Genomic DNA, 12,016 nt, shown 5'->3' with positions numbered 1-12,016 from the left:
TGAGAATGGAAATGGGGAATGTGTCAAAGAGACAACAACCCGACCAAATAAAAAAACAACAGCAGAAGGTCACCAACAGGTCTTCAATGTAGCGAGAAATTACCGCACCCGGAGGCGTCCTTCAGCTGGCCCCTAAACAAATATATGCTAGTTCAGTGATAATGAACGCCATACTAATTTCCAAATTGTACACAAGAAACTAAAATTAAAATAATACAAGACTAACAAAGGCCAGAGGCTCCTGACTTGGGACAGGCGCAAACATGCGGCAGGGGTTAAACATGTTTGTATTTATATTGATGCTTTTTATCAATTGACGTAGTGAATTATTACAACAAAACAAATCGAAACAAAAAAAATATTCGGTTTTAATGATCTTTAAAAACTAAATATAACCCATATACATGTATACGTAAGATTAAGAAAAGTAAGTACTAAGTAAGTAAATTTTGTTTAGGGTCGGCTTATATATACACAATAACAGACAAAACATGAGCTCTGACTACTGATGCTAAATTTGGTTGATTATGATATAGGGAATTACTGAAACAGGACCGGAGCGGGCCCCTCTTAGGCAGTCAGTGGGCCCCGGCTTGTGAAAAATTCTGGATCTGCCACTGATCAATGGTATAGTGTTTCATGTATACAAACCTTTGGATATGGTAATTAGGTGCAAATGTCAAAATAATCGGATTTATAGCATCTATGACTAGCATCAGTGGAAATACTACATTAGAATAATAGAGATTAACTAGTATCTCAATTGTTTGTAAAACAATTGAAAGGTCTTTCCTGTAAAAGTGATGTTTTCGTATTGTACTTTGTACGACCTTTCGTTTGATATACGACAAGCATACCTTCTGAAACTTTTCGCTTTTTACATTTAATGACCTCATCCGCTTACATTTTTGAGATCGGAATTATGATATATGGAACAGAGTAGATGAGCTTTCATTTAATATGCGACAACACCATGTTCTAGAAAGTTTGATATTTGCACTTAATTACCCTATCCAACTAATTTTTGGAGGTCGGGAATTTGATGTTTCAAATGTGCACATCATGACCTTTCATTGGATATACAACAATCCTACCTTAAAAGAACATTTATTTTTTGCACTCAATGACCCCATCCAACCCATTTTTGGGAGACGTCAATTTGAAATTTGAAATGTACGCTTTATGTTCTTTCATTTGATATGCGACAACCTTACCATCTGAGAAATTTGAATGTTTGCACTAAATGACCCCACCCGTCCCCCTGGGATGAAAAGGGGGTTTAAAATTTTCATTTTTAAGTAGAGTTTATTAAGACCTTCAATTTGATATATCAGATGACCCCATTTGACAAAGTGCAAATAATGATGCAATATCAACTATATAAATAGAAGTTATGAAACTTACAAAGTCAATGCAAAATTTGAAAATTTTCAAATTGATTTTTTGGTGTTTTTTTCCATGGAATGTTTTTGGTATTTGGTCAAACATATAACTATGTCAACTTCTTCAATTTCTTAAACATTTTAAGTGGTAAGCTGTTGTTGATTCAGAAATACATGCCGCCGCTCGCAAAATTTCAAACTGATTATCTCTAAAACGACAATAGATATCTCAAATCTGTTAAATGATAAATGATCTACAGTTAAAGGACAACATTATAGAAAAAGAATTGGGACAATTTCAGAGTTCACCAAGGTCACAATTAATCATCAAATATATGATGCAATACAAAACTTGAGAACCGGAAGTCGTAGAGACATGGGACTAGCACCATTCAACTCAGGACCACTTGGCCTTTCAAATATCACAAGGTCAAGGTCATAGTATAATGTGAAGGTCAAGGTGAAATTTCATCATGACCTGACATTGACCTCAAATTGAAGGTCTTGAATTACTGATCATCTTTGCAGTTTATAGTAGGTTGATATCTGTTACCTTTAAAAAGATATACACACAATACTATACTTTTAAGAATCATCCCGTCGTAACTTTTGAACAAACAGTCGGACACTTTTGAGCTCTGTGTATAAAATATAGAGCTCATCGAGAGGAACATTTTATACGCTGTAAGTATGCAGCAAACTCTTATCGTTTTCCTAATATGTAAGCTTGAAATTGCAGCGTAATTTTTTTTTGCACTCAGTGACCTTTGACCTTGACTGCATATTGAAGGTCACACGAAATAAAGATTATTGGTGAAGGTCCCAAGTCTCTACGACTTCCGGTTCTCGAGATAAAAATTTTCAAAAATTGTGTATATTTTTTGAAGGGAAATAACTCCTTATAAGGGTTAACAACAAAATGATTGTATATGTTAATTAACATTGCCATCTGGTCTTGTACATGTTGCCGTTTTCAAATGGATTCTATCTTGAATACTTTTTGAGAAAAATGTAAAAGAAAGAAATTGCTTCAAGGGGACGTAACTCTCATAGGAAATGATGAAATCCTTAGCAGCCTCATATGGTAACACATCATGATGAGATCTAACTATTGTTCAAATAAGGTCATGATATCTTCAAAAACAACGAGGGGGGGCCATGTCGAAAAAAAACAATAAAAGGGAGATAACTTCTAAAGGGGATGATGAAATCCTACACAGCCTCATCTGGTAATACTTCATGATGAGGTCTATTGATGGTCCATATTTGGTCTTGATAACTCCAATAGAAACGAGGGGAGGCCATGTCAAACAAATGCTGGATGAAAAAAAAAAAAAAAAACAGGAGAAAAACAATAAGGTCTTTCCTCGCGGAGAGGAAAGACCTTAATTAGTTTGACAAATAGCTAATGCATTTACAAGTCGACTGTGGTTTAACCGCAATAAAAATAAATACTGGCATCTGATTTGTTTCAGATACTTCTGATATTATCAAGCAAGTGATAATATGAACCCATAATTGATATTTGAATTTATCAACTATTATATATCATGTAGCAAGAAATTTTAACCTATTCCAGCGGCCCATTCCTGTCACTCATTGCATAGTAAGTGCCCCCTCTCCACCCCCGAGTAAACTTAAAGCATATCTTACGATATCATTTTATTAATGATTTTATATTAGACATTGACCATTCATTTTTTGTGGAGGTGGAGGCGGCAAGAACTTTTTAAATAATTATTGTGTGTTCCCATTGAAAATAACAGGATTTAAAAACAAAATTGTTCATATTGAGATAAAAATCGAATGTCGAAAAAAATGATAGTCCGAGAATCAAAAATTCCTTAACACGCATGATAGTAACTACTTTCACAACGAGAGGATTTCCCTCAATAATCGTGGTTAATCCTTTAATAACAGATAGAAATATTAATATACCTATTCCAATCAAAATGTACAAATGCATTAATTATTTTGTTTATATAAAAGCTTTAAGAAGTAGGCACTTCACATCGGTGTTAATATTTACGCACCCAGCGGCAAGTTGTCATAAATCACGCACTATGAAGCTGGGGTTATAAAACGATTTTTTTTTTGGCACAGACATTTTATGAAGATAATATGGTATTCAAAATTAAAACTATGATTAATCTAATTGATCGATGTGTGCAGCCGATATGTTTTATTACTAGATGCTTCGTTCACTCTGCATTGTCATAAAAGGAAAATTAACATAGTTTACTCAGACCTAATAGGCCTCAAAAGAATTTTCTACTTTTTACGTGATACTTTTTTTATTGCATAATTGATAGGCATGGGAGATACTTTTATTAAGTACAAATTGCGTTAAAAAAAGCAACAGCAACCTATATTTTTTTTTTACTAAAACATACTACAATTTTCTTTAATACGGTTTCGTTCTTAAAATCAACATTCAAAGGCTCGAGAGAGAAAAAAGGCTACTATTGTACACGTTTATGACTGAGAAAATAAAATAGTTTGTCTTGTCTTGTCGTTTTATGGGAAAATCAATTGTTTGCCCCCCGCCCCCCCCCCCCCCCCCCGAAAATGAAATGGTTGCTGCCTAAGACATGTACTAAAAAAAATGGCGATGGTCAGTTTATTTTGCTGTTGAGCATAGTTTACAAAGTCATTGCATATCGGTTTTCTTTAATAAAATAAAATAAATATATTTGGGCTAGTGAACAGGATAAAGAAGAAAAAACGGATTACTTTTGAAAAGTCACAAAATACATTCTCATGTTGTACCGTTGTACCACTGTCCCAGGTTAGGGGAGAATTATGATCCCGCGAACATGATTACCCCCCCCCCCCCCCCCCCCCCATTATGTATGTATGTGCCTGTTCCATGTCAGGAGCCTGTAATTCAGTGGTTGTCGTTTTTTTTTATGGGTTACATATTTGTTTTTATGAATTATGACATGTGAGAAGCAAAATGTATGTTTAACACGCATATTCATTAGAATATTTTTTGTATGGAGCGCGAGAGGGTCAAAAAGCAGATTGAGTATTGTGTTATTCAAAATCAATTTCTCGACCATGCTTTCAGGGCATCACTTAAGTATTGGCAGGCACACCAGCAGCTGCCCTTAGTCAATGCACTACTGTTGTGGCCACAAAAAACTTGTCCCGTGTTGATGTAAAGCGAATGTAGCGCTCCTACCTTGACGATGGTTGTTTTTGGTCTACGACATATTGACCTATCCAGTGCTGTTGCAATTTGTTGATAACTGTTTTTTAGTCTATAAACTGTTGACTTATGCACATTAAATCGATCCACTACGTCAGTAACACTCATGCAAGCATCAACCATTCCAAGAGCCATCTGACGGTCATTTTCGTAGAGGCCTGGTTGACGCCCCATGCAATTTTTTCAAACGTTTATGTGTTTTTCTTACCAATGGTGTGTTTCTGAACGTTAGTGCAAAAACAAATTAAATTTCGTCTTAAAAGTACAGGTACAGAAGGTAAAACATCAATTACACGCGCAAAGCTAAAATGGCGCAAAATCAATCACCTGGAAAAAGTACGACTGCTTAAAAATACAGGTAATACTAAGGATTATATCAATGATGTTTATTAAAAAAAAAATCCAGAAACAACCAAAAAAAATTAAAAAAAAAAGTGTTGCTAAACTTTTTTGGCTCAGTATAGGTTAATTTAATTATTTAGGAATTGTTTAATCATGTCATTGTTTTAATGTCATTTACAATGATTATTTTATTTGACGACACATTTGTTCTGCTATTTTACACACGATTATCTCTGCCTTTGCCTTTACTTGTATTGATTTATTTGAAATAGAAAAGCATGTATTTCATAATCATAAATGATAAATTTATAGAAACCACCATTGCAGAGTGCTGGAATATGACAAGAGATCAATGCCACCAAAAATTACAATTATAGATCACCACACAGCCTTCAACAATGAGTAAAATCAATGTCCATAATCAACTATAAATACATGTATTACAAAACAACAATGCAAATATAGAACAATTCAAACTAGAAAATTTCAAATAGCCCTCAGTAGAAATGATCCGAAATAGTGCGATACACAGATTATCAGTTTTGTGCATACATATATTGACTGAAAAGATTCACATTATGACTGACTAAATTATGCTATTACTAGATAGTAATATCTATTAAACCGATTATCTTTACTTTTCCACTTTAAGGATGAACTACATATTAAGTTCATGGTTAATCATGAAGAGACATAAAAAAAGAAATATCATTTTTTTTTTGTTATCTGTTAGAAGTCAAGCCTACTAAAATGGTACAGCCTCGGTGGTTTAGTATTCTTATAGAATATTTTGCATTATAATTGAATATAAAATCTATGAAAAATTTATATGTGTTTATATGCATACGTATGTGTTTAAGTCGACTTCTGCGGGTGTCTGGGACATTCTTAATACAATGTATCTTTATATACAAAAAGCAACATGGATTTCAACCAATATTTTGTCTTTTCATAATTAATATCGAAGTTTAATTCGGTTATGTTACAAATATAGCATATACCATACCACATCAAGAAGGGGGAAAACATTACAACTACGATGACTAAAACAACTAAAAGCAACACGGTAGGGAGGAATAACACATATTGGTGTGTATGTTCATTGGACATACTGTACTTGCTAAGGCAGTATTATATACTTGCAATTATTTTAGTCAGCTACAGCTATTTAGTGGACAACAAACTCCTGTTTTGACACATCAAGTAATGAATGAGCAAGATAAATAAAATAACATGTTTAAGGTTTGAATTATAATTTTTGCAGGGTGGAACGTTGCCTCCAGTATTGTATATTCAAGCGGACAACTGCTGGCGGGAAAACAAAAATAAATATGTTTTATCGTTTTGCGAGTTACTGGTGCACATGAAAGTATTTCAAGAGGTAGACATTTGATATCTTATAGCCCACAGTAGTCATACTACTGTTAGATAATAGAATTCCTATCTAAAAAAATTCAGGGAATACAATCATGACAATGGACACACGTATTTTTATCCCCAACCTACGATAGTAGAGGGGCATTATGTTTTCTGGTCTGTGCGTCCGTTCGTCTGTTCGTCCGTCCGTTCGTCCGTCCGTCCGTTCGTCCGTCTGTCCCGCGCTTCAGGTTAAAGTTTTTGGTCAAGGTAGTTTTTGATGAAGTTGAAGTCCAATCAACTTCAAACTTAGTACACATGTTCCCTATGATATAATCTTTCTAATTTTTATGCCAAATTAGAGTTTTTATCCCAATGTCACGGTCCACTGAACATAGAAAATGAAAGTGCGAGTGGGGCATTCGTGTACTGAGGACACATTCTTGTTCCTACTGAATTGTTCGGTGATTCCTCCTACCATTTTTATAAGGGTCGTATCATTATGTATTAACATGAATAACTGTATCCAAATGAACATGATGAATAAGATATAATAAAGCGAGAAAATATACCGACGGAGAATCATAATGAAAAGTCGATTAAAATAAATCATCTCAATATTCAACAGTAAAACAACTAAGACAAACCATTACATAAAAATATAAAGTAACTCCAATACCACCGGAAAACTCGGTTAACAGCTCCTCGAGGGACACCCGTCGTATTTTTAGACTAACTGAATTCATGATATCATATGGAACACCGTCCCTGAAATAATGTATCAAGTGTAATATATAAATACTCCACATAAATCCACTATCATGACTGTCGCAATATAGCTTCAGAGAAATGTCAAAACAATTAGCAAAAGAATGCACATACAAGAATCGTAATGCGGACAGTTTTAAAATATAAATCAATATAAAATTTGATAGAATTTTTTATGAAAATATTTTTTTTTGCAGGTTCACCTTTCTTTTCTGTATGTTGGACACACACATGAGGATATTGACGCCGGTTTTCAGCAAAATAGTAGATTCCCTCCGTCGAAATGACGCAGAAAAAATGCCTGAGCTTTTGGATCTCTTACCAAATCCAAGCAACTTAATTTGGCAATACGATATTAGGAACTGGCTTCAACCATTTATTGCTGATGTACGGAAACATATCAAGCCATTACATTATAGATTTACAATGGATGAAGTATCTAATAAGATTAAACTGTGTTACAAATCCAATCATGCGGGGCCTTGGAAGATTTCAACAAGTGGAATGTTCATGTTTAACGATAAAGGTGAAGTAGAATTGCCAAAGGGTGTACCAAAAGTATCCACGCCAGTTTTTGACAAAATATTTATCGAAAAAATTGAAAGTGGAATTAATGACTGGAAATGTCTCTTCACGGATCAAATGTCAAACGCGTTGTCTTTGCTTGCTAATATCACTGTGAAAACTAAATATTTATCTTCTTTTCAAATTAAATATTTTTCATTTGAGCAAAACATCTGGACGTTTTATTAGCAAACTCAACTCGAAATCGGTAATTGACTACTTTATAATATTTATTTGTTTTTCTTTAATCATCAACTAACAACATTTAAGGTCGAAATCAATCGTTGTTTTTTTTTATGTATTTTCAGGAAATACGAAGAACATGACAACTAGACGCACCATATATAGCTCATATGTATATGGCTATATATGTCAAAAGAAACAGATATTTTATTCTATAATACAGGAACTAATAGAACTCATTTTCTTTTTTGATTTGATTTGTTATATACATGAGGTATCATATTTGTTGTGGCTATTTTACCTAGCAGTTGAACAACATATGGTTTCAACAGCAACAGTACAATTATGTTTTATTCAAAATAATGTGCATGCTTTAATATGTAATTTTCAAGAGTTTAAATTTTTTACTTGTGCTGTACTGACATTAAACAGTTTGTAATTATGTTTTCTCTTGAAAAAACATTGATTTCTATCTCGTTTACTTTCCTTTAATTTGATGGATACACGAATACGTGGTAGCGTGATCACCCCGAGTGCGAGAGGTCGTAGTTTGGAACCCGGCCGGATGAAAACGGAGACTTTAGAATTTGTATTTGTTGCTTCTCCGCTTAGCACGCAGCATGAAGGAGTTTGATCAAAGGATTGATTGGCTCGAAGTGATAATGCTATGTCCGTTTCGGTGGACTGTTATCTTATGAACAACGTGACGGTTGTCACATGTGAAGCAGTATTTTCTTCCCTTTCGGAGTTGCCGAGATCACCCCAAGCTTTTGGTGGGATGCGTGTTGCTTGTAGGTTTTAATTTCTTTGACGTTTCTTCCTCACTATTGTTTGTCTTTTCTTTTGTAGCCATGGCGTTAGTTTACTTTCGATTTATGAGTTTGAATGTCCCTCTGGTATCTTTTACTCCTCCTTTATGAATTAGCTTGTTGGAAATCCGACTCTGCGTGTGGTTCAAGTGAAAAGTAAAGTTATTTTTCATGTTACATTAACTTGTTCTTGTCCTGAATATGCATATTTATTTCCCGCTGGACAGTGCGAATCACCAAGATTCATCTTTTATTTCGTATTTGAATGTTTCAAAGTCATTTAAAGTCTTGCACATGTACATTAGTTAGTGTTAATTATGACCTTCAAATCTAAGGCCCGCTATCTAATTTTGCAAAAAGAATTTAAAGCAGTATTTTCATTAGCTTGACTTGTTTGCAATATAAAAAAAAATCAGTCGAAAAGTGCATTGAGAATCACACTGCTTTTCCAAGCTTCACCTGATAAATGTTCGTCATTTTTATATTCAAGATTGACATTTTTAGACGGAAAGTAAATCTTTGCAAAATGCTGTAGAAATGGATAAATACACATAATGGGGACATTTCCCCATTCCATGTATATTTTTTATTTCTTCGACATAGAAAATGACCAATTACACAGCTTGTTTTAAAGATTATTTTCATGTGGGGAAATTTCCCCAATATTGTTAAGTGTTCACGTATGTGTTGTCTTCCTGTATGGATGTTTTCCCACTACTTGTAATTTAATGGGGAAATTTCCCCATTTCGTATTCTTTTATCACCATATTGAAAGTCATATTTTATTTGGGGATATTTCCCCACTTTATTCATGATGTTAATTACAGTTACTTACACATACTTCTCAAACTTATAATTATATTTGAAGAAAAGTGGGGATATTTCCCCAGTCTGAAGGTCTTTTTTCTGGGGATATTTCCCCAGTCTAAAGGTCATTTTATTCCGGGGATATTTCCCCATTTTCATTTATTTTTAAATTCATTATGATAATAGATGAGGAAAAATTTCAATGAGTTTCATCATTCTTTGTTGCTGCATGAATATAAAGTTAACATCAGGTGTAATTCTGGATAAATTTTCACTAATTTTTAGCAACTGAATCGCCTCGCTTCTTCAAATAAAGATGTTTTTTTACAATAAACGTTGACAATCTTTTTGTTTACCGAATTTGAAACCACACTAAAAAGAGAATAAAATAGATTTTCTCTTTTTCAAATAGAACGCGTTATAGGCAATGTTAGCATATAGGGCTAAAAAATCAAAAGTATGTAAGAATAAATTTCAGAAATAGACCGAGATTGAAAGTTGTCCAAAAGTTATATATAGAATTTATAAGAATCCACAAATAGTTAATTCCACTACGCGATTGAATGATTTTGACGTTTATGGTTCAATGTATTTTGTAATAATAGAAATATATCATAATGACATAAAATAGAACAATATCATACTGACAGGATCTTTTAAAGTACAGAGTCACGTTATAAAAACCAAAGAAATACAAAAAGTCGCATATACAAAACACGCCACCAAAAAATGAAAGACAATACAAACACATTGACGAGATGTATTAGTACAGAGCCACGTCATACGGATATCACATAAAACCATTCAACAGTAAAAGTAATATTAATAATAGACCAAAGACAAATGAAAGAACTATAAAACACGTTAACAAGATGATAAACAACATCAGTACGCAGAATCTATACAGCAAGACCATCGTGTATTAGTTGTGAAGTTCAACATATTCAAAGTCTATAACAATCAACCTTACCATAATATAGGACAGTGGTTCAAATAACACAACATATGAACATTCTATAACAACTATTGCAAGTGGCTCAACTTTAAATATCACTGTAAGGCACTAAACAACGAATATTAAATCTTGGACACAAAGCACTGAAATAAGAAAACTCATAAGTAAGAATATCAAATGAAAGTTTCTCAAAATTTCCATTAAAACATGATAAAATAAGCTTATTTATATTGCTGTTTTTTTCTCCATTTATAACATTTTTTTTTTAATTTTGTGTATTTATAGGTCAGATATCTTGGTTTTATGATCATCAACAGGTCCTGCAGGTCTATACTGAAGAGGAAACTTAATTGTTAATACTTTTCTACATAATCATGATAATGAGCTAATTAGATTAATTAATGTGAAATGAATTGTGTGTTTTTCTGGAAAAAGAAATAGAAAAAATTCTACAAAGTTGCTATAAACAAAATGGAGTACTATCAAAGATGCTCAAGAACACAATTGTGTAAAATGTAAAAACCTACATATTCACTGATGGATTCTGGAGAAATTAAGAAAAAAATAGTATCTTTGTCATGTTTGTTGTCGAAATAAACACATGCTTTATCCATTCATGTACATGGCTCCATCATATCAAATATACAGAGAAGATGTTTGAAGAACAAGTTGCAAAAATTTATTCAGCCAATTGAAGGAAGATGTCTTGTGGATGGAATTATTTATGCACTGAACTGTTATGTAGGGGGTTGAATAATTGTACACAGCAGCTGAAACAAAAGACAAGTTAATTTAACATGAAAAGTGTTTACATGTATTTTATTTAATATGCAAATATGAGCACAATATTAATAACATTACAAATGGTATGATATTCATAGCGTTTTCCTTATTATTGTATTGTCATGATTGTCTTAAACATGTTAAACAGTCAGCCTTTTGTTTTTGTATGTTTAATACTCACCATGAAAATTTGTATTAAAGTTTTAATTATCTTTATTATTAATAATTCACTCTATGAAAAATTATATTTATACTGTTTGTACTGTTATGAAATTTCCATGGAGGAAAAATAGGGGAAATCATTTCCTTTAGGGAAATTTGATGTTCAGAAATTTCCTTCAAGGAAATTTGAAGAACAATGGTTTCCTTAGAGGAAATTTGTTGTCTTGAATTTTCCCTCAAGGAAAAGTGTTTGTCAAAAATTTCCTCACAGGAAAAAGTATTTCCTCCAAGGAAAATTTGAAGCTGCAAATTTCCTCACAGGAAAAAGTATTTCCTCAAAGGAAAATTTGAAGCCGCAAATTTCCTCAAAGGAAATAGAATTTCCTCAAAGGAAAAAGAATTTCCTCAAAGGAAATATTTATGCAGCAAATTCCCTAAGGGAAATCTTTTTCCCTTGAGGAAAAATCTTTTTCCCTTGAGGAAAAATCTTTTTCCCTTAGGGAAATTTGATTTCCCTTGAGGAAAACTACTTTTCCTCTGAGGAAATTGTTGAAAAAAGGGGCATAACTTTTTCAACAGTGGTGCTAGAGCCAAAAAATTTTAGGACAAATATCAGGGAACCAATACCAACCAAGTTATCAACTTCATTTTGACTTAACTCCAAAAATTAAGGTGACAACTTTTGCACTCAGCG

General features: G+C 33.1%; 1 long non-coding RNA gene across 1 annotated transcript in view; it reads left to right on the top strand.

Moving 5' to 3' along the window:
* LOC143049208 (uncharacterized) overlaps positions 1–11,781 on the top strand; it is a 38,532-nt gene extending 26,751 nt beyond the window's left edge. The window contains exon 3 of the long non-coding RNA XR_012970124.1: positions 10,663–11,781. This is a non-coding gene — a long non-coding RNA (uncharacterized LOC143049208). The remainder of the gene's footprint in view (positions 1–10,662) is intronic.
* The last annotated feature ends 235 nt before the right edge of the window (positions 11,782–12,016 follow it).

Source organism: Mytilus galloprovincialis, chromosome 10, assembly GCF_965363235.1.
Source record: "Mytilus galloprovincialis chromosome 10, xbMytGall1.hap1.1, whole genome shotgun sequence".
In the NCBI taxonomy this organism is placed as follows: Eukaryota; Metazoa; Mollusca; class Bivalvia; order Mytilida; family Mytilidae; genus Mytilus; species Mytilus galloprovincialis.
The sequence above is the reverse complement of the archived record's forward strand: the minus strand, read 5'-3'. Positions and strand labels throughout refer to the sequence as shown.